Below are 5116 nucleotides of genomic sequence, written 5' to 3'. Positions count from 1 at the left end.
TAGTAGGCTATTAGTAATTAAGTTTTGGGGGAGTCAAAAAGTCCTACAGCAATTTTTGACTGGGGGGGCCACTTCCCTAACCTCTTGGTGTTCAAGAGTTAACTATATATATGGATATATGTGTCTATGTGTGTATATATATTTAAATCTATTTAAAATCATGGCTTTTTTTTTTAAGATTTTATGTATTTATTTGAGAGAGAGAGAGCATGAGAGAGAGAGTGAGATCAGGAGCAGGGGGGGAAGGGCAGAAGGAGAAGCATGAGATCATGACCCCAGCCTAAGGCAGACACTCAACCGACTGAGCCACCCAAGCGCCCTAAAACCATGGGTTTATTCTAGTTTTCTCCTTTACTCTATTTGTAACTACCTTTTCTGAGAAACCCAGTTTCATTACCCTTAACCTATTTACTTATTTGCTCAATCCCATGTATACATGCGGTCTCCCAGCTCTGCTACCATTCCATTCTCCTGGAGCATGTCCTCTTCCTGTGCAAATTCTGACTCCACATGCTGTGGCCCCATCCCACCAGGTGGATGCTTTCCTCACCAAGCTTGGGCTCTGACCCCACATACCAGGTCACCCCATATATGGAAATCTTAGCCACACTCATAGCTACATGGCCACCCTCCCCACCCACTCAGGCTCAGACACACATGCCGGGCAGCCTTCCTAGGGGCACCGCCTGTTCACCAGGCTCAGACATCCCTCTCTCAGCCTCCACAGCTTCCCCACCAGCACCACCATGGACTCCTACTTGGCTATACCCTACCCAACGGCTTTAGGACTGAATTGTTCAGAAGAGAGGAAAGTGAGGAGTTATGAGAAGAGGAGTTAGCTGGAGGTCCTGATTTCTAAGAGGGTTTTAATCTGACATCAAGATCAGGCATGCCATTTATATAGTTTTGTAACAGCTCTGGAGTAGAAATTGTATTCTGAAAACAGTCCAGAGAGAACAGAGATGGTGCTCGTCACGTCTGGTTAAATCTTGCTACTGCATCGTGCTACTCTAAGTCTGCGTTTGCAGATAATTCTCCCCAAGTATGCTCACCACAAATGTTTCCATTGCTCTGGTGCCTTTTACGCAAGAAGCCAAACTAAGGTGCCAATGTTACAGCACCATGCAAAGCAGAATGCAGACTCAGCTAATCGTCAGGATCACCTGAGAAGGTTTCATAAAACTGGGATTCCCAAGTTTGTCCTCAAAGATAGGCCTTAGCAGACCTAAAGATGGAGTTTCGGGATCGGCATTTTTTTTTTAAAGCCCCGAGTGATTCCAATAGATGAGGGTGCCCTGCTATAGCATAAGCCAAAATTTTTTAGCTGAAACAGATATACTATCATTAAAGCTGAATTAGGAATAATATTTCTCAATTTAAATTTGGCAAAGAGCAGAGGAAAGACAGGAAAATGAAAGATTTCTGGGCTCAGATAAGCTTGAAAAGTACTCAACATTATATCGCCCCCATAGAGGTGATGCACATTAGCATAGCAAAGGCTCTCCCAAGTCTTCTTATAAAGGAATCTCTTGTTTCATTTAACCCAGCAAAGCTCAAACTTAACCATCTAGAGCAATTCATGATGTTGGCCCACACAGTAACCATTTGCCCATGTCTTCCTCCTTACTAAATGGATCTATGATTTTGTTCCAATATCCATCCCACACTATGTAGTCCTGTGCTTTAGGGTAGGTGAACCTCATCCGAACCGAAAAGAGAAATCACGATTGGTCTGAACCAGTTATGGTCCCATTCCCCTTGTTAGTGGTCAGTTTATGCTGGATACATCAAACACTGGGACGTGAGTGGAAGTTCCCAGAGGGCTTTTGGGAAAGATGTTTCTTCTTTTCTTTCTCTTTTTTTTTTTTTTAGAGAGAAAGAAAGCACGTGAGCAAGTAAGAGAGGGAGGGGGCCAAGGGAGACAAAGGAAGAGAATCTTAGCAGGTTGCACGCTCAGCGCAGAGCCCAGCCTGGGGCTCCATCTCAGGACTCTTGAGATCATGACCGGGGGCGAAATCAAGAGTCGGAAACTTAACCGACTGAACCACCCAAGTGCTCCGATAAAGATGTTTCTTAATGATAAGAATGAAAGCATCTTCCTTCCCCTAAAATGTTTTCATAACTGTGAGTGAAGCTTGGAATTGCTACAGCCGTTGTAAGCCCATCAAGGAAATCTGAGCCAACACGGTGAGAAGGGCATAGAAAAGGAACAAAATGACATGGAATCTTTGATGATTTTGTTAAGCTGCTAAATATTTCAGAACTTCTTGTTAAGTGAGATGAAGAGCCCCATATTGTTATTTAAACCAGGCGAACAGAATTTTAAATGACAGCTCCGAAACGGATCATCTTGTGAACTACGAAACAGTTGTTTTATGAAACATTAGTGTCCTCATAAACACGATCTGGGAACCACTGATTTAGAGCAATTCTTTTGTATGACAGATGAGGGAACTGAGACCCAGAAAGGTTTCCTCAGCCCATCAAAGGCCACACAACTAATTAGTAAGACAGCTGGGATTAGAAACTTGATATATTGGCTCCTAAAAAGACCAAAACGGGATCCTGCTTCTCGCCTTACAATATAACTTAAATCCCCGAGAGAGCATTTCATGCTCACATCTTCTTGTTCATCAGATGACAGTGCTAAGGAAAAACTGAGAAATTTCCATTTAATGATCCTTCTTAATCTTACTTTTGGGGAACTACGTCAAAAGGATGCTTATGTTACTTTCTCAGAAATGATTAAAAAACAAAACCAAAAACCAACCCAAACCAAATTTTCTGGCATCATTTGTACCATCTACCATTAGATGAACATAACAGAGAGCAAAAATTATACTACCCAAAAGACTGAGCACACATCAAGTAGTAAGGCTCCCTGCAGATGAAAAAGATGGTTTGAACTGCCAATCATTCATGAGTCCACTAATTTAGCCTAACAACATAATGTCCTGTTACTTCCCCTGGTTGAGGTCATGGTAATTTGCTATATTTATAATGGGGTTTTGATCTAGATGAGATGTAGTTCTATTTTTACAACGTTACACCTTCTAAGAGAGAGCCCTCTTCCTTCCTGTGATGCATTCATTACTCTAGACCTGGTGAATATGTTAATTTTTTCCTACATTTTCTGCTCTACATCTGATTTTCAGAGAGAAGCAAACTAAAAGTAAGGCAGTAAAAGCTTACGTTCTCCCCCAAATGTCTCACAGTTGATCTAAAAAGGGGAGCGGGGGAAAGATCTTGCCTAAATGTAGAGGGCTAACTTTGTGAGAGCGTCCTGTATAGACATTTTTAAAAAAGAAAATAATTCTGCATCTTCTGCAAACCCATGAAACAATGGGTCACAATTTTTCATGAAGACAGGACACCTCGGGGCTCCTGTGTGGCTTAGTTGGTTAAGCGTCTGCCTTCGGTTGATGTAGTGATCTTGGGGTCCTGGGATCGAGCCCTGCATCGAGCTCCCTGCTCAATGGGAAGTCTGCTTCTCCTTCTCCCTCTGCCCCTACCCCCCTACTTGTACATACTCTCTCTCAAATAAATTGAATCTTAAAAAAAAGGACATCTCTTTTGAATTAGGTCCCAATTTGTAAAATAAAAATTATGTCTTAGAATAATACTAAACCCTGTGACTTCCAATGTGGTTTGAGGGAGACTAAGCCTCAGTTATCCAGACCAAACTTTTAAATTGAATTACCCCCTTTACGGGAGACAAACATAGAACAAATATTTCTCTTTAAAATGAGAGAATGCTCTCTCTTTTTTGCTTCCCCCAATTCCTTATTCCCAAACTGTGGTTTTGGTCATGATTAACCTCTTGTATCTTCAATTTCCTTATCTGTAAAGTGAGGATAACAATTCTCCTCACACAGAATTACCATAAGGATTAAATGAGAAGATATAATGCAGGCGAAGTCTAGCCCAATATTAGATACATAATAAGTATATAACAAATGTTAGCATTTTTCTCCTCTACCTGAGTTGTCTTCTCTTTGTACTAGTTTGAGACAATGGTATGGAGACCACAGAGTCTGGGTTTCTTTCCTGAGAACACCCCCATAACTGAACATGCAGAATTTTAACTTTAAACCTAACAGAGCACAAAGGGACTGCTATTGCAGACAGACACAGAAGGACCCAGTGGCACTGAGGACTTTTGATGAACATGGCCACCTCATCTCATAAATCAGCAGCAATGACAGGAATAGGTTTGAATATTGACTATCAAATAAAAATGTTAGACATGATAAAGATAGTATCTCATATCAGTAGGAAAAGATAAACATTTTACTAACTGGACATCCATACAGAAAAAAGGTAAAATCAGAAGTATTGCTCACATCATAAACCAGAAATAAAATCCAAACGGATGCAAGACTGAAATGTACAAAATGAAACCACAGAAATACTAGAAGAAACCATGGGTTGATTGTTCTATAACCTGCAAGTGGGAGAAAGTTCCCTCAGAATGACTCAAAATCCAGAAGTAAGGAGGGCAAAAGATTGATAAATTTGACTACATAAATTTGACTACATAATGCCTTTTTATAGCCAAAAAAAAAAAATGTAAACAACAAATGACAAACCGGGAAAAAAATATTTGCAAATTATACCACAAAGGGTTATAATTAGGGCAATATTAAAGAAAATTGTGGAATCACTATACTGTACGCCTGAAACTGATAGAATACTGTATGTTAACTATACTTCAATTAAAAAAAATTTTAAGAAAAAAAATACCACTCCACAAAAAAAAAAAGGCAGGAAAAAAAGGCAAATTATTCTTAAACATATAAAATGACACTTACATAAGGGAAATGCAAAATTAAAACAACACTGAAATACTATTTCTTATCTATTATACTGGCAAAAATTCAAGCATTTCACAGCATGCTTTGTTGGCCAGGTTGTAGGGAAGAAATTGTTCTCATATGTTGCTAGTGGGCATGTAAAATAATACAGCCTCTATGAATGCGAACTTAGCAAAATCTAGCAAAATTACATGAGTACTTCCTTTTTGACCCAACAATTCCACTTTTAGAAATCAAACCCAAAGGTAAACAGCAAAATTACAATTTGACATATGTACAAGATTCTTATGGACTCTTTTTTA

The sequence above is a fragment of the Halichoerus grypus genome, chromosome 11 (genome assembly GCF_964656455.1).
Source record: "Halichoerus grypus chromosome 11, mHalGry1.hap1.1, whole genome shotgun sequence".
NCBI classification, from domain to species: Eukaryota; Metazoa; Chordata; class Mammalia; order Carnivora; family Phocidae; genus Halichoerus; species Halichoerus grypus.
The sequence above is the reverse complement of the archived record's forward strand: the minus strand, read 5'-3'. Positions refer to the sequence as shown.